At 36.5% G+C, this 27140-nt stretch overlaps 2 protein-coding genes across 2 annotated transcripts in view; both read left to right on the top strand.

The window, feature by feature from the left end:
- The window catches only part of LOC103505550 (longitudinals lacking protein, isoforms F/I/K/T-like), a 116545-nt gene that overhangs the window by 26293 nt on the left and 63112 nt on the right, over window positions 1-27140 (top strand). The gene's annotated exons all lie outside the window — the stretch shown is intronic.
- Window positions 1185-27140, top strand: part of LOC113465912 — a 98081-nt gene continuing 72125 nt past the window's right edge. Inside the window, exon 1 of the mRNA XM_026820864.1 lies at window positions 1185-1216. The gene's annotated coding sequence lies outside the window, so the exon portion shown is untranslated. The remainder of the gene's footprint in view (window positions 1217-27140) is intronic.

Raw genomic sequence — 27140 nt, 5'->3', positions numbered from 1 at the left:
TAAGGGGACTTTTCAGTCCTGAGAGTGTGTTGAGTATTGTGAAGCGTGGTTCTCTGTGATTATTGTGAAGCGTGGTTCTATTATGCTTTAATTGCGGGTGAAAAGCTTGGAACATGGGACCAGCATACCCGCAGATTATTGAGAGTCCCTCTCCCTTTCTTTTGGATGTGAACTCTCTCAGCTAGTTTTTCAGAGTAGGGAAATGTGAGGGCCTTTTAATCTTTTCATGATGTGAAGTTCTGGGATTCCTTGAGGCCCAAAAATGTCTGCTATGAAGAAAAATAACCTCCTTATAAAACCATCTGACGTCCGCGCTGACGACGACAGATCCGATAGAAACCCGTTTGACGATGAAAAAGAAATTCTTGGAGAAAACCTCCTGTTGGTATGAGAAAATTACAATCATTCATTAAAGTCTACTTGATAATTCAAAGCTTATGCCAACAGCGCTACCTCGCAGGTCCGTATAGTTACGTTCAGGTAATTCTAATGCTTCATATATGTGCTGTGTATGGATGTAGCGTATACGAATCCGTTAGTTTTTTCTCTGCTAGGGCATTGTGTGAGAGGCCAACCTGGCTTGCGAGCCGAGAAATTCTTTTCCTTCCTACATTAGGCTACATGTGTTGTGTGGTGAACTCAATTCTAAACTTCATCGCTCTGAGAGCTACACCTTTCGAAATTTTCAAATTCATACCACGAGTACCTACCGATGTATTTCTTTACTAGTTCAGAAATTATAACATGAATGAGAAATTCTTTTCCTTTCCATACATGACTATTCTAATATTCTTCTACGTTAGATGTCCACGTACCTATTCTTTTACATTACTTAATGATACACGTTTGTTCGTTCGGTGATTCGTCAATTATTCTTTTCTTTTTCGCCTATTCCCGTGTACAGACGAAGTCGGCGTTTTTCGTCAGCCCTCAATCAGCCCTAGGGTGATCGCTTTTGGGCTGACATTTGGTTTTGACTACAAATTTTACGAGTGGATACCCTTCGCCCTCAACCTTTGCTATTTCTTTTTTCTTTTCCTTTAGGAACGGAAATTCAGGCCGGTCTACTCCCTGTTTAATTTCCCCCGATGAATCGTCAATTATACAGTTGAGAAATGAACGATCCATTATCACTCAGCCCGGTTTGAACAATATGGATTATGGAGCTCTCCTCTCGATGCTCTGCCCAATTCCGACAGCTTTCAGGACAGCAAAGGTAAGATTTTTACTCCTCCTTTGTATTGCTCTAAATGTGTGTTTTTTTATCTCTTTGGGGGAACTTGAGGTACTCGCTAGTGGAAAGATGTGAAAATTATCAACAAGAATTTCTTTGTGTGACTTAAGTCTAAAATGCAAAATTTTGTGTCTTTTCTGAAAATTTAATTGTGTGCAAATTACATAATCAAACATAGAACTTCTCTTTTTAGCATCGAAACAGTCTTTTTTGAATTCAGTTGTGAAATCGTTGCTAAAATACATCTAAATTCAAATTATAGAATTATGGAAAAAATGTGATTAAAATTCTTCTTCTTCTTGTATGTTACGTGAGTATATCACGTAAGTTTTAAAATCCTTTTTTCCTTGATGAGAAATTTTTCTCTTCATTAGCATCAAATAAATAAATGATGTCTTTCTAAATTGAATAACAATGCCAGTATACCAGAGTGTTGTTTGGCTGCCTTGGTTAGAAATTTAGAGAACCCACCTGCTTATGTGTATTCTGCTCTTGTCAAACTCCTGTAGCAGTCCTCAGCTGTGCGAGACTTTCACTTTAATGATCACTTCATCTGATGTTTCTTCTGTGGATTTTCTTGTTTCGTCATCGAATTAATCATTGGTTGCCATTTGAGTGTTCGTCCGCCGTTGTTGATGGGTAGTTGTCGAATTTAATGCCGAATTCGGGTTGATGTATTTTGTTATTTTTTGATAAGGAAGACCATTCATAGGAAATTAGGGAAAGCTTGGAAGTTTCTTTGCCAGTGCGCAGATTTCTAGGATGTCAAAAAAGTTAAGGACAAGGACTTTTTCTCCGGTCTCTTCCTTTCCTTTGTACATAACTAGATCTTGTTCCTACTAATCTCAGCACTGTTATTTTCCATACGCCTTACATCACTCGCTAGGTACTACCTATAATCTGTGTGCGGTCAGATGATATCCTTGATTTTATCAAAGAAGCTTCTCATGTCAAAGATCAATACAACGTATTTATTGATCGATCGCAGAAAAAGAAAGATAAAAACGTTTGAAAAAAGAAAAAATCCATTAAAAAAATCTCATAACTCGGTACTAAGAACCTTTGCGAGTCCGTTATCAAAGTGTTTTCTTTGATGGATGATTGTTTGCATTGTAAAGAGGACAAATACCTATGTTTATTTTGAGATACTGAGGGGAAGGTCCGAGTCACCGACCTTGTGACATACCGACTTGAAAACCTGTCGAATGCTTTAGAAAAATCAATGTGTCCATTTTATTTATTTATTTTCAATTATTTTTATTATCTGCTCACATTGTTATCATAATGAGCTACAGAAAATCGTAATTATTATTACGGGGAAACATTAAGGAGTGGTATTAAAACGGTAGCTACGTATATTAATATCTGAAAATAATAATATTATTATTTTTCAGAATCTTATGATTTTGTTGTTCCAAATTTATGCTTATCATATTGAAGTTAGCCAATCGCATTATAGGTGTCGATTGTGTTCTCATACATAATCGAGCATAAGTGAATAGTCCAGTCATATCAGGTACATATTCACAGACAAGTCGAGTACATAGCTTTCACACATCAAGTACTTTATTTGGTACGAATGTTCAAATATTTAGAGTGCTTGCTGAGGGGAAGGTCCGAGTCACCGACCTTGTGACATACCGACTTGAAAACCTGTCGAATGCTTTAGAAAAATCAATGTGTCCATTTTATTTATTTATTTTCAATTATTTTTATTATCTGCTCACATTGTTATCATAATGAGCTACAGAAAATCGTAATTATTATTACGGGGAAACATTAAGGATAAGGAGTGGTATTAAAACGGTAGCTACGTATATTACTATCTGAAAATAATAATATAGTATTATTATTTTTCAAAATCTTATGATTTTGTTGTTCCAAATTTATGCTTATCATATTTAAAATGTATTTTACTCATTGATTGCCACCTCTGCCAAACACACAGTCATACACTGTTGTCCATACATACAGAAAATAAGGTATTGAGTATTCATATTTTGTGCATATTTGAAAATAGGTATCAAGTACATAATATTCATATTTGGTGCACATTTTGACATATGTATCTAATAATCTAATAGCAGTAACAGCCTCCCTACGGAATCAAATTTTCATTAAAATGTTTTGTAACATGTTTTCCAAGACGAAACATTTTCTGTTCTTGATTTCGAAATCAACAACCAAAGAGATTGACTTACCAAACTGAATTTGTATAGCTTACAGATGTTCTTGTTGTTTTCACATCTTTCCACGAGTATCCTATTTTTATTTTTTCACCAGGGTATTTTTTTATGTAAATTATTTCCTCCATAATTTTGTTCGTTTGCATTTTATTATTTTGATTTTTTTTTTTTCTCAAGAACAAAATTTAATGTTGGATTTTTTTTTTAGATTGAAAACCAGCTCTCCCAGCTTGGTAGTGTAACTGGCTAACTGAACTACAAAACAATTTTTACAGTTAAGATAATTGTGCGCTTACTATACTTTGGTATGGCGAGTCTTGTTGTTTTCACATCTTTCCACGAGTATCCTATTTTTATTTTTTCACCAGGGTATTTTTTTATGTAAATTATTTCCTCTATAATTTTGTTCGTTTGCATTTTATTATTTTTTTTTTTTCTCAAGAACAAAATTTAATGTTGGATTTGGATTTTTTTTTGGATTGAAAACCAGCTCTCCCAGCTTGGTAGTGTAACTGGCTAACTGGACTACAAAACAATTTTTACAGTTAAGATAATTGTGCGCTTACTATACTTTGGTATGGCGAGTGGCGAGTAGTCCAATGAAATTTGTCCAGATTAGGTCATTTGTAAACTTCTGCTTTTTTCCCAACTTCGTCAGGTGGTTCGGGTATTTTCTCTTAAAACGATGGCGGCTTTTTAGCTAAGTTTACGTTCCCTTTAGGGAGGAGCTATTTTTCGCTTTGCCTCACTTTTTGCTGTGTACATAAAACGTGCCGCGAAAATACCATATTTTCCAACAAAATTTTGTTCTTGAATCCATCATGTCCTGTGTATTTATTTTTGCTTCGTACTAGGTTATTAGATTTTGGGTACGTTTAATGATTTTTATTATGCTATAGTTTTTCTTGTATTATAATTTTTGCACCTCACATATCCCCATGTCTGTTTGTAGTCCTCTTTAGGAGAGATAGTTTCTTTAATTTATTTTTCACACAGTTTCGTACCATAGTTACTAGCCGAGTTTCTATAGTTTTTCTTGTATTATAATTTTTGCACCTCACATATCCCCATGTCTGTTTGTAGTCCTCTTTAGGAGAGATAGTTTCTTTAATTGATTTTTTACACAGTTTCGTACCATAGTTACTAGCTGAGTTTTCAGCCTCCCCACGGAATCAATGAGTGATTGCGATATATGCTCGGGTCTCAGGCCTTCATAAATTATGTGAAACAAGTGTGAGCATTAGTGAGCAATTTTTTCCGAATCCCACACTCTCCAATAGATTATTTCGTTAAATTTTCCTTGTTATCGCGGGTTAATGGCACATTTCGCGTATGGAAAGAAAACATAAGAATGTGCCTTGGCTCTGGGAGTTTCATAACGAACGGCCATGTTGTTTTTCTTTGCCTGAATGCTGGTTGTTTTCCGTGCTCTGTTTCTTGCGTTGATTTTCAGCGACTTCGATTGTGTGTCTTGGGAGCATTGTTTTTTCTTAACTTGATTATGTTGGTTTTCAGTAACTCGCTAATGTCTTGTGTCTTGGAGGACATTGTTTTATGTTCATAGCTTGATTTTCACCAGATTACTGATTCTGATGTCTTGTGTCTAGGAGAATACTGTTATATCGTCTTAGCTTGTTTTTCACAAATCTACTCATTCTGATGTCTTGTCTTGCGAGAGCATAGGCTTGATTTTCAGCCACTGATCACCATGTCTTGACTTCTTGAGCAATGCTTTATTGTGTTCGTTTGGTATCTCTGTTCTTCAATTGTTGAACAATGATTTCAGTTTCACTTCTGCGTTCGACGGAATTTCGTCTTGCGGTGTTTGTTGCTCAACTAGTTTCAACAATGATTTTTCCTTCCATTTTTACGTAACAAGAGTTTCTATCAGGGGTATTGTTGATAAGACGAGTGTTTGGCTTTGATTATGATTACCATTGTACTATTCCGCATAATTTATCTCAGGATCTCAGGAAATATATTACTTTCCTCCCTATAGGATAAGGAAAGTAAAAATGATGATTCCATCTTTAAATTTTGTCTGTAGTTACCACTTTCCAAATTTTCATGACCATGTATGCAGGTTAGATACGAGAACGGTATAGCAAAGTTGTTTTAAAGAATCCTGTCAAGAGTTTTTCTACACTTAGAGAGTTACGTTCGGTGATTACAAAAGAAGTTCTGTGTAGGATACTCACATCACTTGAACATTTCCTAGTAAATCATGATGACTCTTGTGAGAAAACCTAAACCCTCTCTAGCCTTAACCTTACCAATAGTACTGCTGATGATAATATTTATAATAGCACACGTCTTGTTTAGAGTCTATCGGGTTTAAAGAAAATCTCATTCCCAACTGGTGACTCAGAGGTTCAGCAGAAACTTGAGACCTTCCACCCATGAGGAAATTACAATTCCTAGAATTTTGAGCTTTAGAGACCACCTCTGTGTTATACAGACTACAGACCCTGAATAGGATATATATTTAGAATTACGAGTATGTAGACCTAGTTTTACACTGCTTAGATGAGACACTGTATTTGCCCCTTGGAAAAAAAACGCCTTTGGTAAAAAACGCCTTTGGTCTTATTACCACCTTTGATTTTCATTCTGAAGGTCCAGGAATTCGCCCGTTATGATCTTGGAATTGGTTACCTGTAGACAGATTCCATTTTAGACCACTGATTCAATTTTGCAATTTTTGGAGGGCTAATTTTTTTATAAAAGGCCCTTGAAAATTGATTTTAATTAGGGTCCCGATTCTGTTCTTTAAAATGTGAAAATTGATGGTAGGTATTCAGATCCGTAATGTTTTTGAGCTGCACGATTGTCTTTGCAAGAAAAGTTCCCATTTAAATTTCTCCTCTCATGAAGGTGTATCATCTTCTATCGAGTTCGTTTCTAAACTATGGAAGACTCGAAGAAACCAAAGACCTCGATGTGGCTGGAATGAAGAAAAAGGAGGAAAAAGAGGTCTTCAGAGTTCAAATAACTTATCCATGGAAAAAAACCTGTTTGGAGAGTGATTTTTATTTCCAAGTCCACGGGCACCTTTCACTACGCGAGGATTTTGGATCGGGGATTTCTCTATTTGGTGTCGAGGAATTTTTCACTTCGAACTTGGATCTCTTCTTCTTTCTTCGTACTCGGTTTGGTGCTCCTCCTCTTTCTTGGCACAAGGTTGAGACTTATCTTTGGTAGTTCGAAATTTTACTCGGTGCCTTATTAAAATTTTCGTGTGGATTTTGGAATTTATTTCGAAAATTTGGAATATTTTAATTACGTTTTCAATGTTCCAGATAATGAAATCAGGTTACTGAAGTCTTTTAGAAAATAACTTACTGTTGTATCTTCATCCGATTTGAGAGCTTAATGCCCAGGCCCCAGTGCCCAGTTTTCTCTCGATTTCTCTTCGGTTTCTATTCTCAGCACTATTGGATGAAGAGTACTTTAGGAGTCTCTTTATTTTCCACTTCCACGAGCAATCTTTGTTTAAGTTTTGAAAATCTTTCTATTCCACCATCCTAAATATCAGCCCATAGTGGGACCACTACATCAAGTAAACTAAAAACTTTCTTGAAAACTGCAGTACTTTCCTGAATATACCTACTCTGAGAAGGAAGTGGAAAAGAAAATGGGTTCACCGAAAGGTCTCCTCAGGAGACAGAACAATGCACGGGGCTCCCCGACTCCGCTGCTCCTTAGTCCTTAAGCCGTCAAATATTTTCTCTCTCGCTACATCTCACATCTGAGAACAAAATCTTCTGGTCTCACATGCACAGGTACCCCCCTTCAGTATATTTCTCTCCGTTTCTTCTGGTGCATCAAGGACTCGAGATCTCGGCCCCTCCGTTTTCCCCTAATCCAAAATAATCTTTCACGAGACCCGAGACCGCGTTCAGACTTTTGGTCCTTCGGGCCGGATTGTATTCGCTTGGTACCCAGAATAGAAAATGCTCTTGCTCTCTCCCCCTACTTCACTCGCGTTTGATTTCGATTCGGGAAAGATCGGGAAATCTCCGAGAGAAAACGAAAAGTTTTCGAGTTCCCCTTGTGTTTTGTATGTGTGGAGATTGGGTTTTCATTTTCAACAGGTTTTTTTTTCTATTGCATCTTCTTCAGGTTGTGTAAGGTTGCCATCTTGTTTTCTTTGTGCCCGTGTACGGTTTTTCGTTTTGGTTCCTCGAATTTCAACGGAAATGGGGAAAGTTGCGGTTCGTGGGATAGGGACTGAATGTAATAGGAATAGGATAGAATAGAATACCTCTTATCGACGAGATGTTTCTAAGACTGACTTATGTCCTGACTCCTGTGGTCCAGAGGGGACTTGGGCCCTGAAATTTTTTTTATTTAGTATACTGTCCGGCTGGGTATAGGCTTATTCCCCACCCTGTACAAGTGAAATAGGTACTTTTGAAAGTGCAAATTTCAAACTCCGCTGTTCATTAATTTATGCTAAACCAAATTTCCAACCATCAATTCTCAAAGTACAAAGTGAAAGGTTGATGATGTGAACTCGATACGAAAAGGGGAGGGACAATTTCAGCTGTTTGCCTGGCGAGGGTTTTTTTTTTTTTTAAGATACCTAAGTAGATAATGTCTTTTTTTCCTGCAAACTCTCACCGGATGTGTGAAGTTTATGTAATGGTTTGGAGACTAGGGAGGCGTCTCTACATGAACTTGCGATCACAGATTCCCCATTTATCATAATATCCAATATAATGTACTTATGTAGTTGTACACAAATTTGATATTCTTCACGTGCAATAACCTACCTAGAAACTTTGGTGGAACTGAAGGAATTTCGTACTCGATTGTTTCAGGATTTTGACCATGTAATACTGATGGGAATATGGGATCTTCATCATTAGTTTGCTAATTGGGGACAACGGAATCTGATTAATCACAATAGAAATACCCTGAGGGTTCTTGGATATTTAACCTCATGTCCCCATTTACCTTCAATTTTTAAGATTCCCAAAATTGCTAATTGCTTTTCCATCAAGCGTGCCCGTGCCCGGAAGTGTGCGAAAGTCAAGAGTTGAAGGCTCATGTTATGGCCAATTGGTCACATTCTTCAAAAAAATTCGAAAAATAATTTCGCGAGGAACACAAAGAAAATCCGAGGAAAACTTGAGCGATTCCCCGTGTGGTCCATGTACGTTTGGATCTGCATGTCAAACTTCTCCCCCTCTTTCGAGAAGTTTTTTCTTTGGTGGGAAACGATTTTTTTTTTTTTTTTTGAAATGCTCACGTTTCAAAATTTCTTTGAAAACTTCTCCATGAAGAAATCTTTTTTTAGGTCCCGTCTCCCGTGATTAGATTTTTTCCTTCTTTTTTTTAGATAAAGTAAAGACCCTTTTTCTATTTTCGTTTTTGTTTCCAAAGGGGGGAAAAGGGTCTGCCTTCTCTCAATGTGCAGGTAGATCCTTTTTTCTTTCAGATTTTCACATTGTCCGGGATGGGGATTCTCAGATTTGCGTTGGAGTTCGGAGTGTTTTGTGTTGTCATCTTTTGTGTTGAGAAATTTTTCGAGACAGGTTCAGTTTTCACCGAGGGAGTGTATTGGGTTTGAGTTACACTGTTGTAGGTTTTTGCATTTTTTCCCTCTCAGCCTCTCTCGGATGATAGGAGACGGGTCTTTGTGTGCCATGAGAAAAAGAAAGAAAACCGGGAGTTTTAGACCTCTTTTGAAGGGAAAATGTTTTACAAGTATTATATTCTGGAAAGGGATACAAGGATTAGAAAATCGAATATTTATTGAAGCAAGAGTATTTTTCCCCCCCGTTATTCAGGACCAAGTTCTAACCAAATTTTCGTATCATTTTTGAACAATTCCTGATGACTTTTTATTACAGTTGGTTTCTTCATTGATGGTGATTATTCGCTGGTCATCAAATCCATTTCAAAATACCTACCCAGTATTTGGCTAATATTGGGCTCTGTGAAAATATGTACCTACTCAGTACTTGGCCAATATTGGGTTCTCTAACCTACCCAGTATTTGGCTAATATTGGGCTCTGTGAAAATATGTACCTACTCAGTACTTGGCCAATATTGGGTTCTCTATTTTTTTTTTTTTCTTTTCTTTCCACGTGTTACTCTCTGGAAAGTGGAGAAGACCTTACTGTTTTCTTATTCCGTTCTAAATAGAGAAAGTAGTCAGAACTGTCAATCTGAGTATTGGTACCTTGCACAGAGTACACGTATAGTGTATACTAATTTATTACTATTGTGAATATTCCAGGCAATTTTTTTTAGGCCCAAAGAAATGAAAGTGGAAAAATTCATAGAAATTAGGACCTAGCGATAAAAGCTTTTTATCCTAGCTTGAACAAAATAAGATACAATGTAGGCAATATGGCAAATTTTATATTTCGTCCATGCTGAACGATCTTCAATGTAAAATGCTGAAATTTTGAACATACATATTCTCAAAAGACCCTATAGATGGGGAAATTTTCTAGAATTACCTTGGATGAAGTGTTTTATTGCCAGCTTAGTTAACTTGGTTGGTAGCTCGCTGCCCTGAAAGCGCTAGGCCACGGGTTCGATAATGTTCGTTCCCGGAACGGCTGGTTTTCTCCTATCCTGTCTTTCTTCTTTCCCTCTTCGCTTTCGGGACGATAAGACCTTAGCAGTTACAGTTCCCTCTATTATAACTAAAGAAAATTTTTATTTGAAAATATGTAATGATTGCTAGCCTATCTCAGGCACTACAAAGCATCGTGGTCGTATCCTCACCGAGATTTTCCATTACATAACCGCCCCGAATCCAAACCGTACCGAATCGATTTCGTTACCAAACGGACCAGAGCAACACCACAATGGAAAGAACGGTGTCTATGTCTATTATCACTATTACTCGATATACTATTATAGTATTTCGTACTGACTTCACCGTAAGATCTAGTTAAGCGTTACCGAATTAATTTCAATGAAAGTGAAAAGAAAAAGAAAATCGACCTAGTCCCAGAACACGGGTAAGGTTGTGTCAGAATAATTGAGAAGTATTTTACTAACAATACAGTTAGTATTTTACTACTGAACTGTACTTCTTGCAATATTGATAGTTAGTTGCAGACATATTTTACTATTTATATCAGATTGTTCAAAATTATGTCAATGGGCTTTTTGAGAATATTTTGCAACTCTTCCTCGGTAATTCCTTCTTCTGGAAATTCTGAAAAGGTCTTTTCAGAATAAGTTCAAGCTTTCAGCATTTTGATATGTTAATATGATATGACCTAAGCATAAGAGAATGAAGACGATAAGGAGAAAATCGTCTTCGCTTTACTGGGAAAAAATTGAAAATAAGTTAAATGATTTTTCCACTTCCTTTCTTTTTGAGCGAAAAATAGATAGTTCAAATCGAGGATTTTGAAGAACAAAATCAAATCCGTTATCTGATAAAGTTGATAGGGCTTTTAGGTTGCACAGGTTAATTGATGATAATTTTAGGTCTCTATCTTTATAAATTGATTCTTCTTCCATTCAAAATAATGCTTGATCATCCCAACACCTATCTTTATCTCAAGAAAAGAAGCCATTAGTACAATAGTTTAAGAATTTTTCCTTTTCCTATTCTATTTCTTTTTTCTGCAGGTCAATAAAAATTAGGCTGATTTCTAAGTTATGCTTTTTAAGATGACTTTTCCATATATCTACTTACATAATTATGTATGTTTACTAGATAATTTCCACCACGTGTTGTAGGCAATATTTTTATTTTCCTCTGTTGTGCATGCGATATTTCTAAAATTTCTTTTCTCCTACTACTTTTCACGTGTTTTTCGCATGAATTTTCAATTTCACATGTTATGTGCATGTTGCATGTCTTGCATGTGTTCGCGCCTGATTTAATATTGTATGCATATTTTTTTTTTTTTTTTTACTCAAAAATTCCATCGCTCAGCCCCTCTAAAGAGAATGCATTTTTTTTTTTTTTTTTTTTTTTTTTTTTTTTACTAAAAAATTCCATCGCTCAACACTTTTCCCACCTGATTTAAAATCAACCAGGTGTTACCCTCCTACTTATATCATGTGTGTAAGAAATGTAAGATTGTCAAATAACTTTTGTATAGAAATGTGACCTTTGTATGCTTTTTTCCTCTCACACAAATTAATAAGTTTTTCCTAAAGCTACTTAATTATTCTCAAATCATTTTCTTGAAAATGTTCTGTATTGAATTTTCAAAAAGTTAATATTTTCAAACAATGTGTATTATGTATAAGTTCTAATATTTTTCATTAAATCTGAATACATTTAAATCTCTTTTATCTGTAAGAGTATTTATTTGATAGACTTTTATGAATTATTTATAAAGCCATGTATGAATTTTCCAACCTGATTAAACACGGGTTTTATATTTAATTATTGTAAGAATGTTCATGTTCAGTTTTAAAACGGGAAAAAGAGTAGAGGTAATTAGGTGTCTTATTTCTTACTTTGTATTTTGAATTTAACTTTAAATTAATTTCATTCCAAAAAGGAGAAAAATGTAAAAATCATGTGAAAAAATCTCATAATAACCCGCCCTCAAAAATATTATGAAATATTTTTCTCCGTGAATATTTTCATTTTTAGAAGATATGTGGGTGTACGTAAGTACGTAACTGAGCCAGAAAAAAATCTGAATACCCTATTTTAGAATTTTTAAAGATCTGACTATCTGACTCATTGACTGAGTGGTCCACTGAAAAGAGGGGTTCCCTATAACTCACTCTCTACAGATCTCCAATACCCACATATTTCTTCATATAGCACATAATAATATAATCCCTGAAGAAATGCACTGTAGTACCGGGGTGGGCTTTTCAGACGAATTTTCTGTCAGAATAAATAAAGCACATAATAATATGTACAATTTTCCCCTATAAAAAACTAGCAAATTACTGATTTTATACAACCTATTATTATGTTTTATTAATTTTCTATTGTTCTCCCTTCAAATAGTTGGTTTACCAAATCTCTACGGCCAAGAAACACTTCTACCTAGTTTTTTTCTCAAACAAGTTTCTCTATATTGATGACTCGATGACATACCATCAGTGTTATGAACATGGTATTTCACATTTGGTATCCATGTTGCACGGTTCAACGTATTGAACATCGTTGATAACATATTCACCTAACGTACTCTCGCTGGTCGATGTGTGGCTACCATTTCCTTTCGGTTTTGGACACATATGAGTTTTTTTTTCCCTGGCCTATTCTTGTGTGTTTGTATGAATTCTATGTATTTGTTCGTATGAATGTTTCTGACGTAGGTGAAGGTTTGAAGAATCGATGGTGTATGTTTGATGTCGTTGGTGAAACCAGCAGAAATATTTTCCTCTTTGTAAAATTAGCAGAAATATATTTTCCTTCTTGTTAAATTAGCCGAAACAGCCGAAGAGGACTCGAGTTTTTTTTTTTTAATTATACGCAAAAAACGGGAGGAGGGTTGGTTGTTTTTTTTTTTTTTTTTTTTTTTTTTTTTTTTTTTTTTTTAGATATGACAAATGTAAGCCTACTTCCTGTATTATATTCGGATTTCTTTGTCTTTATTTCATCAACCCCGTATACATATACGATTTCGTACTTCTAATTTCCTGAACAATTTTCACCAAGTACCTAGATATTTTTGTATCATCATTTACTTTTTCTCCGTCATTATCATGACTATAATATTATTTTCGTAGATTCTTTAAAAGTAATGATCTAAAGCTCTCAAGCATTCGAACAAAGCGTACACGCCCACTTTGAGAGATTTCTTATGAATTAGTTTCAGTTCTTGGTCCTAGTCTAAAATTGAAAGATAATTTTCTAAGATTTTTTTTTTTTTTTTTTTGAAAATGACTTTCGGAAATACGTTGAAAGATAATTTTTTAAGTTTTTTTTTTTTTTTTTTTTGAAAATGACTTTCGGAAATACGTTGTTAATCTTTCTTGTCTTAGCTAATAGTTTTTCAAGTTTAGATAATTTTGGATTTTAAAGTGGAACTCATTTTATTTTAAATCAATGTGTTCCATCATTCCACAGAATTGATTCTAAATTTTCCCGAGATGTTAACATTCTTAGTTTAATTTAGTGCTTTAACTCTTTTGTTTAAATTAAATCTGGTGTTTACTCCCTCAAAATGTGACCATATGGGTCAAAATATGACAAAACCATAAAAGAGAGCTTTAAGGGTTAGGTGGTAGAGAACGCCTCCGCTCCAGCGCAGCCCTGCGGCGTACCCTTCGCCTTCCAAGTTTACTGTTAATCGAACAAAACGCTTCTTTGACGAACGTCAAGAATGAACTTCAGACGAAAAATCACTACTAATCACTAATCACACGGTGCGGTGTGCCAAATTTGAACCCCCGTTATACCAAAAACCCAAGAATCATGTACCTACTTTTATCAAAGTTCTACCTTAAACCAATCATGTATTGTTTCGAAATCAATGTTCCTATCTCTTTGCCATCAGATTGAATTTCTCCGTTTTATTTTCTCGAAGGAAATGAGTCCATGAAGTTCCAAACCCATGTAGCTAACTAACGGTTCATGTTTTGAATATCAGATGAACTAAATTTTTTCTACTTGTGCTGCTTCTATTAAAGGAGTTTTTTTTATGATTGCTACGTTGAGTTTTGGTTTCATTTTAAAACCGTGTACGAAATTTTCGAATTGAAAATTGTTGGATCCTATTTGCTTAATTTTGTAGGACCTGTTTACAGAGAGTTAAAGAGTTTGAGCTTGGCTGATGGGTACTAGTAAGTCCGAAATGGATGGATAGTCTCCTCCCCCGTTTGCCCCTTGAAACGAACTGAGATCTCATATTTGCTAAACCCTTTATCGCCCATATCCCATATGAGTCTTTATGGCACTTTTTGGTTTGAGAAATCACATACACAGAAAAAGCCATTGTCTTAGTTATATTCCCTCAAGACTAGGCATCCTGACAAATTTTAAAATCACACCCGAAATTTGAACTCAGGAAATATTTCCTGAAAAAATTTGAAAAACGGGACCCCAGAAATTTCTCAGAAAGTAGAATGATATTGATTGAGAGAGTAGGTACTCAGAAGGAGAGAGATAAACCTCATCAAGGACCTGTTTACAGAGAGTTAAAGAGTTTGAGCTTGGCTGATGGGTACTAGTAAGTCCGAAATGGATGGATAGTCTCCTCCCCCGTTCGCCCCTTGAAACGAACTGATATCTCATATTTGCTAAACCCTTTATCGGCTATATCCCATATGAGTCTTTATATGGCACTTTTTGGTTTGAGAAATCATATACACAGAAAAAGTCATTGTCTTAGTTATATTCCCTCAAGACATCCTGACAAATTTTAAAATCACACCCGAAATTTGAACTCGGGAAATATTTCCTGAAAAATTTTGAAAAACGGGACCCCAGAAATTTCTCAGAAAGTAGAATGATATTGATTGAGAGAGTAGGTAATAGGTAATACTCAGAAGGAGAGAGATAAACCTCATCAGAACTTTAAACCAAGAGAGAGAGAGAGAAAGAGAAAGAGAGAGCCATTAGCTAAGGGACTGTATTTATATACGGAAAAGACTGAACCTGTATTAAGATAAGAACTTAAGAGTATAATTCCCATTTTGGGTTACCTTTTGTGTTCTCTGTATACCTACTTACATTAAAACAAGAGAGAGAGAGAGAGAGAGAGAGAGAGAGAGAGAGAGAGAGAGAGAGAGAGAGCGCCATTAGCTGAGGAACTGTATTTATACACGGAAAAGACTGAACCTGTATTAAGATAAGAACTGAGTATAATTCCCATTTTGGGTTACCTTTTGTGTTCTCTGTATATCTACTTACATCCATTATATTTCGGACTAAGCTCACGTTTTTCTGTCTTCTCTGTTGATTTAGAATAATAATTATTTTCTTCAAAACTCAAGCAGTATTTTTTCTAGGGGTAACTTCACTGTATAACTGCTAAGGTGTTAGTGACCGGTGTTTTACCCTCCATTTGGCGGCGTGCTCTTACCCGCCTGAACAAAGATGCCCGTTAAATTCCTTGATCAAAATAATAATGTCCCATTTTGACAGAAAAAAAGATACCAACAAACTATGACTAGACTATTTAGATTCCAATTCTGAACGGCTATGCCAAAATTAGGGGTCCAATAACGTAATCCTAAAAAAAAGAAAAAAAAAAAAAAAAAAAAAAAAAAAAAAAAAAAAAAAAAAAAAAAAAACCGAGGCATCCATCAAGATCCTAGAAAAACACACCAAGACAGTCCCAATCCCGTACGGTCAATTCAAACAATTTTTGAGGAAGGTGTGTACATATGACTGGAAACCAGCAATGATAGTAACAATACCATTGTAGGAGAGCCCCCTCAGAGGTCATTGTACAAGAACTACCTCGTCTCCAGTCTCCTCTCTAGGTCAAGGGCCACAACCAGTTGTGTTTCGTTACCCGTGGCGCCATCTTGCGGATCGCGGCGGAACTAGGCGAGCGCTGTGAACTGGTTTTCCTCTCTCGCGAGAGATTTAGCGAGAGCAAGTGACCGCGCTGCTCCGGGCGAATTTTCTTGATCTTCTTCTTTTCCTTGACCATTTTTCGCTGGGTCTTGATAGCTTGATACTTATGTGGTGTCTCAGGGTCTTGATATCTATCCTGAATGGTCAGGTTTATGGTTTCATGTTGAAGTGTTTTTCTTTTCTTTCACCAATTTTTCGCCCATGTGGGATCTCGGGATCTTGATACTTTATATCTTTCCTGAATAAGGGCCAGGTCTATAGTCTCATGTTTGAGAAGTGTTCGAGAATGTTTGGAGACTGTTCAATCCGGGGTATGGGTGTTGGTCTGTTGGTATAGCTAATTAGCTTTAGATGAATATGTCTCTGAAAATGGCCATTACTTCATTAGAAAATGACTTTTACAGTCACTTTTGGGCGGGCCAGGTCTATAGTCTCATGTTTGAGAAGTGTTCGAGAATGTTTGGAGACTGTTCAATCCGGGGTATGGGTGTTGGTCTGTTGGTAGCTAATTAGCTATAGATGAAGATGTCTGAAAATGGCCATTTTACTTTCTATTCATTAGAAAACAGACTTTCACAGTCACTTTTAGGTAGCTTAAATGCTTAGGTTTATCATAGAAACTCCATTTTTCAGTAGAAAACAGTACATAAAACAGTATTTCTTTCACACAGAACTCCCCAGTCCATTCACATTTCCATATTTTCTCCTCATCGTTGGGAACAAAAAACTAGAACGGAAAAATACCTCTATCGCGTCTCGATGCCAATCTGATTTCCTTGATAGGGCCGAACTGAATGCGTTCTCTCAGTCATTATATCGGTATAAACACACACACGGAAGGAAAGATTTGATTACGAGCCACTCTAATGAGAACCCTAGTAATGAGAACCCTATAGTGGCCAGTGCAACTTCCGTATTGTGAAGCATCGTCTTGAAACTTTCACTCGGATATTATTCCGAGTCTAATTATTATTTCTAGAACTCTTTATCTACTTACCTGAGGTATACCTGTGTTATGTTGGCAAAACAGTGAACGGACAGGGGGTTTGTTTATGCATGTCTTGGATGGTTTTAGCAACATGCATAATATTAGCACTTATCCCATGTTAACTATATATGGTCTGGCCATCCAGAGAGGAAACGCTGCATAGAGTCTTCTCCAGAGATGAGAAATTTTAGTGAAGTTTTTATATTTAAATAACTACTCATCATGATGGTAATATCGTGCGTCCAATAATATGAAGCTGAAAAGTCCGTCCTGTAAAAAGCGCACATTTTCCGTCATTACTATCTTAATTTTTCTTCTCATTCTCCCTCTTGTTCTTCCTTGAGCGAATACAGCTCGCGAAGTAAACAAAGTAAAAAAAAAACGCATGCATACCTACATGTAGTACAATTGTATAACAATATCAAGTCAGGGTCGTCTCAGCCCAGTCTAGGTGAAAGTGTCTGGTGTGTATGTGCGAAATACATACTCAAGTGTGTAGTGTATGTGTGCGAAATACACATTTTGCACCAGTGTTCATAATTGTCTCATTCATGTAATATGTGTCTCATTCAATTGGCATATTATTGTAGAGGCATAGTTTTATTTTGGACACTGATGGTCCTACTGTGGTTGGTTTACACGAGGCCAGTGGACAAAACGTAGGTACCTCTGTCGCGAGTTCGATTCCCACCCGGGGCGAATTTTATTATAAACATTTAAAATTAATTTTCAGAACGGCTAGCTTTCTCCTATCATGTCTTCTTTCTCTCTTCGCTTTCGGGATGATAAGAACTTAGAAGTTCCCTCTATCAAACCCCTTGAAAAAATCGGGGTTGACTGTGTTTATCAGAACCGATAACGGCGTAGGTATCTAGGTAACCATGGCAACTGTTGGTCCATCCCGTATATTGTACACAGGGGGGCGTCTATCTATGCGTAAAGAAGGGGGGGGGGGGTAAACAAACAACTTGTAGAAATGGTTGCGAAAAAAGCTGTTTTATGTAGTTTGAGCTTGTGAATTGCTAGTTGGCACTCGCACTTTTTTGACAATTAAATACCCTTTTTAGTTATTTTTCCCCTAAATTTGTACTAATAATGAGTCCATTAAATAAGGTCAAATCAAAATTGACTCAATATCAATGATGCTTTTGTGGAAAATATAGTAATGTTGATTTTCTCTTAAAATTAGAAGGAGAAAATCCTGCCACCTTTCCCTTTTATATTTTAAAGACGGGTCAGTATCCCTTTTGGCACTTCTTGGAAAGGCTTGATTTCTTCAATGGCAGGATTTTCACCACCGACCACCCTGTATAACACATTTCCATCATCATGATTCAGTTCAGTATCCCTTTTAGCACTTCTCGGAAAGGCTTGATTTCTTCAATGGCAGGATTTTCACCACCGACCACCCTGTATAACACATTTCCATCATCATGATTCAGTTGGGAGTTCTGTTGTGCTCAGAAACATATGAGGAGAGAGGGGTCACTGAACCTCTTTTCCATACGTAAAATATACATTTGGGTCCTTAATAAAATACTCGAGCAGTGCGGGGGGACCCCTTCTCACGAAGAAAAATTAAAGCCTCTCCTTCGTTGGATTTCTTTAGAACTACCTCGTCTCCAGTCTCCTCTCTAGGTCAAGGGCCACAACCAGTTGTGTTTCGTTACCCGTGGCGCCATCTTGCGGATCGCGACGGAACTAGGCGAGCGCTGTGAACTGGTTTTCCTCTCTCGCGAGAGATTTAGCAAGAGCAAGTGACCGCGCTGCTCCGGGCGAATTTTCTTGATCTTCTTCTTCTTTTCCTTGACCATTTTCGCTGATGCTATTTCTCAGGGTCTTGATAGCTTGATACTTATGTGGTGTCTCAGGGTCTTGATATCTATCCTGAATGGTCAGGTTTATGGTTTCATGTTAAAGTATTTTTCTTTTCTTTCTCTATTTTTCGCCCATGTGGGGTCTCGGGATCTTGATACTTGATACCTTTCCTGAATAAGGGCCAGGTCTATAGTCTCATGTTTGAGAAGTGTTCGAGAATGTTTGGAGACTGGGTCTTGATAGCTTGATACTTATGTGGTGTCTCAGGGTCTTGATATCTATCCTGAATGGTCAGGTTTATGGTTTCATGTTGAAGTGTTTTTCTTTTCTTTCACCAATTTTTCGCCCATGTGGGATCTCGGGATCTTGATACTTGATACCTTTCCTGAATAAGGGCCAGGTCTATAGTCTCATGTTTGAGAAGTGTTCGAGAATGTTTGGAGACTGTTCAATCCGGGGTATGGGTGTTGGTCTGTTGGTAGCTAATTAGCTATAGATGAAGATGTCTGAAAATGGCCATTTTACTTTCTATTCATTAGAAAACAGACTTTCACAGTCACTTTTAGGTAGCTTAAATGCTTAGGTTTATCATAGAAACTCCATTTTTCAGTAGAAAACAGTACATAAAACAGTATTTCTTTCACACAGAACTCCCCAGTCCATTCACATTTCCATATTTTCTCCTCATCGTTGGGAACAAAAAACTAGAACGGAAAAATACCTCTATCGCGTCTCGATGCCAATCTGATTTCCTTGATAGGGCCGAACTGAATGCGTTCTCTCAGTCATTATATCGGTATAAACACACACACGGAAGGAAAGATTTGATTACGAGCCACTCTAATGAGAACCCTAGTAATGAGAACCCTATAGTGGCCAGTGCAACTTCCGTATTGTGAAGCATCGTCTTGAAACTTTCACTCGGATATTATTCCGAGTCTAATTATTATTTCTAGAACTCTTTATCTACTTACCTGAGGTACCTGTGTTATGTTGGCAAAACAGTGAACGGACAGGGGGTTTGTTTATGCATCTCTTGGATGGTTTTAGCAACATGCATAATATTAGCACTTAACGTTATCCCATGTTAACTATGTACTCAAAAGATTGGTCTGGCCATCCAGAGAGGAAACGCTGCATAGTCTCTACCGGAGATGAGAAATTTTAGTGAAGTTTTTATATTTAAATAACTGCTCATCATGATGCTAATATCGTGCGTCCAATAATATGAAGCTGAAAAGTCTTGTTTTTTTTTTTTCCCCTTTTTTTGAACCTTTTTTTAAAATTTTTTTTTCAAAAAAAATTTTCCCTTTTTTTTTTTTTTTTTTTTTTTTTTTAAGTAGAAAAGAATGTAATGTAATGAATAATTCATTATTTAATTTGTAGACGAGGAGAAAATTATAATATTGTTAAAATAATAAAATATTACCCATTCATTACTCAATCAAGTTTTTATGTAAACACTTCTATTCCACTGGCTGGCCTTCATTCTATTGCTGAACAAGTTGACTTTTTTTATAAAAGAAATTGTTCACTTCATTTCACTGCTGTTTTTTCCTTCTTTCACCTGGACACTACATTAAATCAGTAATGTAGTTTCACAACCATCTGATATCGATATATCTTTATTGACGACCGAATGTGTTAACCCTTTGAGTGGTTGTTGGTCTTCTTTTTGTGGTCTACTGTCTAGTGAACGTTGGCGATCATGATTTCCACTTGTTCTTTGTCCTGGGCTGCTCTGAGGATTGTCGGACTGTCGGTCTTACTTTTGTGAAATGTAATGCGCTCATTACACTGTCTAAAGTGTCTAATGCTCAGGACCATAATCTCTATATGATTAAACTGAATTAACTTAGCGAAGAGAGGGGGTTAGTGACTCTCAACAGTCTGAACTGTACATCGGAGAGCTCTCTCTCTCTCATTCGCGCTAGGTCTTTGGTCTTTACTGCCAGAGGAAGAGAGAGGAAAAAGTTGCTGGTGAAAATAGAGAGCAATTTGCGAAAGAAAATAATGAAAAGGAGACTAAAAACACTTTCACCAATTAGACATGAAGTTTATGTGAAAAAGCCAAATTTCGCTTTTTCTGACTCATAATGTCACCAAAGGAGATGCTGCAGTCTAAAATTTCGAACGTATCTCAGTTTTGTTGCTTGCAACACGATTTTCTAAGAAAATAAGGAAAAATACATGTAATCCTGATATGGATGTACTTGTGTTAGATGGATTTTTTTTTAATACTTTTTGTTTTATTTTTACAAATAAATATTGCAGAAAATTATTACAACAAATATAAACAAAATAAAGAAGGATGGTATGTTCATTAATGTTCTTTGTGAAAATAATAGAAAGTAAAAATATGTGTAAGAGGAGTCCAATGTGCGGTTGCATGTGTTGGATAAAAGTACCTATCTGCCTATGTTGGAATATTGATGAGAATGATGACTTGATGAGTGACTGACAGATGATTCTGAAGAAAAATTCCTCTTGTATGTTCTATGTCAGCTATGTCTATTTGCTCTTCCTTCTTCTCTTCTAGTAATTCTTTTTCTTCCTCCATCGTCTCTTCGATTTCTTCTTTATCTTCTTCTTCTTCTTCTCTTCATGTTAATTCTAGACTCGTGCGTAGGGAGTGTCCTTTCCTTAACTTACTGTGACTGGGTGAATTAAACTCCAAGTACTCAAACTATGTTCATATGTGTGTTTCCTACGTCATCAGCATTGTAGATAGAATAGATATGTAGATAGATAGTTTATTGTGTTCAAATAAAAAAACGGGTGTGTTCTTTTGTTTTTTTTTTTTTTTTTTTTTTTTTTTTTTTTTTCATGCAGGTGTCCCTCCGGTGCCTGAAGTCTGAAAATACCCACTCGGACTGTGGGGGTGGGTCTCGCTTTTAGGACGGTTAAAGTTCGCCCGTCAGAATGTAAAGCACTGAATGGGGCAGCTTTTGCTAGAGCTTACGGAACCACCCGTAAGCCCACCACCATCCTCAACCTCCTGCATTCCTATTAGTCGCCTCTTACGACAGGGGGAACAGTCCGTGGTCTTATTCTAATCCGAAAACCACGGTAAACCCTCCGAGCTAACTACGCTAGCTAAAATGTACAGTTTAAAAAGTTAAAATCTGTTAAATATCATACATTTTCTTTCCCATTAAAACCAACTTAACGGTAATGACTTGTTAGCTGTCTGTGCCAGTAGTATCTGGTCAGAAACAGTCATACATTATTACAATCATTAGTGGATATAATTGCCCAGATTTTCCCAGACCTATATTATTTAGTCGAGAAAGAATGCTTTGAAGTTTGAACTCCATATGTAGAATTGGAATGGAATGCACAGTGAATAAGGTAGTTTAGACTCGCGAGGTTTCCATGTGAATAAGATTTTCCTGTACAATGTACATGTGAATACACAGGTTTTGGATTCTCGGTGGGAATCAGCTTAACTCCCTTCACAAAAAGCCCACCCTCCCGCTTAGAGAATAGAATGCTAGAGCTTACGGCACCACCCGTAAGCCCACCACCATCCTCAACCTCCTGCATTCCTATTAGTCGCCTCTTACGACAGGGGGAACAGTCCATGGTCTTATTCTAATCCGAGAACCACGGTAAACCCTCCGAGCTAACTAGGCTAGCTAAAATGTACAGTTTAAAAGTTAAAATCTGTTAAATATCATACATTTTCTTTCCCATTAAAACCAACCTAACGGTAATGACTTGTTAGCTGTCTGTGCCAGTAGTATCTGGTCAGAAACAGTCATACATTATTACATACATTATTACAATCATTAGTGGATATAATTGCCCAGATTTTCCCAGACCTATATTATTTAGTCGAGAAAGAATGCTTTGAAGTTTGAACTCCATACATATGTAGAATTGGAATGGAATGCACAGTGAATAAGGTAGTTTAGACTCGCGAGGTTTCCATGTGAATAAGATTTCCCTGTACAATGTACATGTGAGTACACAGGTTTTGGATTCTCGGTGGGAATCAGCTTAACTCCCTTCACAAAAAGCCCACTCTCCCGCTTAGAGAATAGAAAAGTGCTTATTTATTTATATGGCTCTCATAGGACTGAGCAGTCCTTGTACTCCAGCAGTAGGCTACTGCTCTTATTGTGGTCACATCCTCAAATTATATTGAGGATAAAATTCTATACCTAGGCTGGGATTGAACCCACGCTCTCCTGTTTATCAAGCGACCGTCTTGACTGAAAATCCCTATTCTGGGATTATGGACGGCTGAACCACCAACCTCCAGATCCGAAGACCACTACATCTCTGAGTTTGGTGTGTTAATAGAAAGTACATAATAATAGCTATAATGTTTTGCATCCGCATTTTTTTTTTTTTTTTTTTTTTTTTAAGTAGAAAAGAATGTAATGATAATGAATAAATAATTCATTATTTAATTTGTAGACGAGGAGAAAATTATAATATTGTTGAAATAATAAAATATTACCCATTACTCAATCAAGTAAAATATTACCCATTACTCAATTTATGTAAACACTTCTATTCCACTGGCTGGCCTTCATTCTATTGCTGAACAAGTTGACTTTCCCTTTTTTTTTTTTTTTTTTTTTTTTTTTAAGTAGAAAAGAATGTAATGTAATGAATAATTCATTATTTAATTTGTAGACGAGGAGAAAATTATAATATTGTTAAAATAATAAAATATTACCCATTCATTACTCAATCAAGTTTTTATGTAAACACTTCTATTCCACTGGCTGGCCTTCATTCTATTGCTGAACAAGTTGACTTTTTTCTATAAAAGAAATTGTTCACTTCATTTCACTGCTGTTTTTTCCTTCTTTCACCTGGACACTACATTAAATCAGTAATGTAGTTTCACAACCATCTGATATCGATATATCTTTATTGACGACCGAATGTGTTAACCCTTTGAGTGGTTGTTGGTCTTCTTTTTGTGGTCTACTGTCTAGTGAACGTTGGCGATCATGATTTCCACTTGTTCTTTGTCCTGGGCTGCTCTGAGGATTGTCGGACTGTCGGTCTTACTTTTGTGAAATGTAATGCGCTCATTACACTGTCTAAAGTGTCTAATGCGTCTAATACTCAGGACCATAATCTTAGTTTAAACTTAGTTTAACTCTTGGATTACGTGTAAGCAATCTGATTGGTTGACTTCAATCTTTTGACCTCATTATGTGCGAAACTTGCCATTAAAAAACCTTGAAAAAATTGCACATTAATTTGTTTTTCGGTTGATACGGTCTCACTTCTGGTACCTGTACAATAGTTGACTTCAAAAAGCTTTTAATAAAAACATGAGTCACATATCATGGACATAGGACAGCAATGGGCCAAAGAAAAAGTTCCATATATTATTTCTGCTGATGTTATGTTGGCAATGTGAGAGACCTGTTATAATTTTACACCAGACAACTTGTTTCTAGGATAAAGTTGCTACGGGTAGATTTCGAGCCGATTCTAACCAGATTTTTGTTCCAAACTGTTAATTTTCTTGCCATTTCTCTCGACGAGGCCATGTAGAATTACATTTAACTTAGATGTATCTAAGCATTATGTTCATACATAGTTTCGTTTCTTAGAATTGAGATTTTTTCTGAAGACATTTGATAGAGTGAACTGTAACAACAGAGGTATTTTCGTCCTGGAATCGAAGAGCGAAGGACAGGACAGGAGAAAGCCAGCCGTTCCGAGAACGAACCTCGTCCGTTCAGGATAAAGTCCGCCCCGGGCGGGAATCTCGCGACCTAGCGGTTACAAGACAGGGGCGCTACATTCCCAGCTAACTAGGCTGGCTAGTTACATTACTTGGCTAGCTGGTTGAAGATTTTCCCCCCAATTAGAATGATCTCACATGGTGAACTCATATGAGCAGAGCTACACAGACAGAGATGTGAGTAATTTCTCAGTAAATATCTCTCAAGCTAACAGTTGAGAGCTCTCCTTCTATTTTCAAGTCTGAACTCTAATCTTTTCCTATACTGGATGTCTTCACTAAAGAGGACCTGTGGAAAAGAATGTGGTTGTAGATATTGACAATTAAAGAAAAGGGGGTAAACAAACAACTTGTAGAAATGGTTGCGAAAAAAGCTGTTTTATGTAGTTTGAGCTTGTGGATTGCTAGTTGGCACTCGCACTTTTTTGTCAATTAAATACCCTTTTTAGTAATTTTTCCCCTAAATTTGTAATAATAATGAGTCCATTAAATGACGTCAAAATTGACTCAATTATTCAATATCAATGACCTTTTTGTGGAAAATATAATAATGTTGATTTTCTCTTGAAATTAGAAGGAGAAAATCCTGCCACTTTTCCCTTTTATACAGTTTTCTTTGTGAAAATAATAGAAAGTAAAAATATGTTAAGTGTAAGAGGAGTCCAATGTGCGGTTGCATGTGTTGGATAAAAGTACGTATAGGCCTATGTTGGAATATTGATGAGAATGATGACTTGATGAGTGACTGACAGATGATTCTGAAGAAAAATTCCTCTCGTATATGTTCTATGTCAGCTATGTCTATTTGCTCTTCCTTCTTCTCTTCTAGTAATTCTTATTCCTCTTCTAGTAGTTCTTCTTCTTCCTTCATCTTCTCTTCTATTTCTTCTTTGTCTTCTTCTCTTCATGTTAATTCTAGACTCGTGCGTAGGGAGTGTCCTTTCCTTAACTTGCTGTGACTGGGTGAATTAAACTCCAAGTACTCAAACTGTGTTCATATGTGTGTTTCCTACGTCATCAGCATTGTAGATAGAATAGATATGTAGATAGATAGTTTATTATGTTCAAACTACAGTTGAGAAGTTGCGGGTTCGAATACCTACGTATTCTGCAAATGTAATAGAAAGTCGTGTGATGTTCACACCAGATTTTTTTTTCGTGAAGTCGAAGACACATGGAAATAATTTGAGAGTGGGTTTTAGAGTTTCTCATATCGTGTTCGTATATGGAAGAAAAATTGGTCTATGTTGGATATGTACAGGGTTGAATGGTAGAGTTTGCCTAGGCTTAGCAATAATTTCGCCCTTTGTAATTTCTTGTGTTTGTGCACACTGAATTATAATTATAAACGAATTTGAACGAATTTCAGGAAGGTGACTTTGGCAGCTGGGCCAATGTGACAGTCACTTCTGCACCTAAAATAAAGTCCATTGATGGGACCTTCTGTGTGAGATTGGTCAACTTAGGAAATCAACAGATAAAACCATCACCATCACAAATTGAGACCGTTTTTGCCAATTTTATTCGTTAATGAGATCTGTTCATACATATGTATGTAATACATAATTATGTAGGTATAACAGTAACGGTCTTCTATACTTAATTACAAGCATTAAAAGATACTACTCCAAGTATGTACCACGTAGCCACGTACTCACAGACAGTCGAGTCGGCTGCAAAGAAAAGTCTGCTAATCTCTTCTCTGACTTCTCTCGTAAAGTTAGAAGTTCATCATACACGGTCTGTCCTTAATAAAATACTCGAGCAGTGCGGGGGGACCCCTTCTCACGAAGAAAAATTAAAGCCTCTCCTTCGTTGGATTTCTTTCTTATTTTTTCGTGAAGTCGAATTAGACACATGGAGTTAATTTGAGAGTGGGTTTCAGAGTTTCTCATATCGTGTTCGTATGGAAGAAAAATTGGTCTATGTTGGATATGTACAGGGTTGAATGGTAGAGTTTGCCCTAGGCCTAGCAATAATTTCGCCCTTTGTAATTTCTTGTGTTTGTTCACACTGAAACTGAATTATAATTATAAACGAATTTGAACGAATTCCAGAAAGGTGACTTTGGCAGCTGGGCCAATGTGACAGTCACTTCACCTAAAATAAAGTCCATGTATGGGACCTTCTGTGCGAGATTGGTCAACTTGGAAAATCAACAGATATAACCATCACAAATTGAGACCGTTTTTGCCAATTTTATTCGTTAATGAGATCTGTTCATACATATGTATGTAATACATAATTATGTAGGTATAACAGTAACGGTCTTCTATACTTAATTACAAGCATTAAAAGATACTACTCCAAGTATGTACCACGTAGCCACGTACTCACAGACAGTCGAGTCGGCTGCAAAGAAAAGTCTGCTAATCTCTTCTCTGACTTCTCTCGTAAAGTTAGAAGTTCATCATACACGGTCTGTGAAGAACCTTTTCCATTTTAACATTTCCAACATTCTCCTTTCATCTTTGAGAGAAGTTAATGAAGAGTTATCCTCTATCAGAATGAAACTTGAAGCCATTGAGTGCCCGCCGGCCATTTCCTATTATCTGCGCTTGGAGATTCCAAAGATCTTAACTGATGGGAGATTTTAACCGGATTCATCATGTGAAAAATACGAACCGGCCATTTCCTATTATCTGCGCTTGGAGATTCCAAAGATCTTAACTGATGGGAGATTTTAACCGGATTCATCATGTGAAAAATACGT

This window comes from Diaphorina citri, unplaced genomic scaffold, assembly GCF_000475195.1.
Source record: "Diaphorina citri unplaced genomic scaffold, Diaci psyllid genome assembly version 1.1 scaffold181, whole genome shotgun sequence".
Lineage (NCBI taxonomy): Eukaryota > Metazoa > Arthropoda > Insecta > Hemiptera > Psyllidae > Diaphorina > Diaphorina citri.
This window is presented reverse-complemented; position numbering and strand designations above follow the sequence as displayed.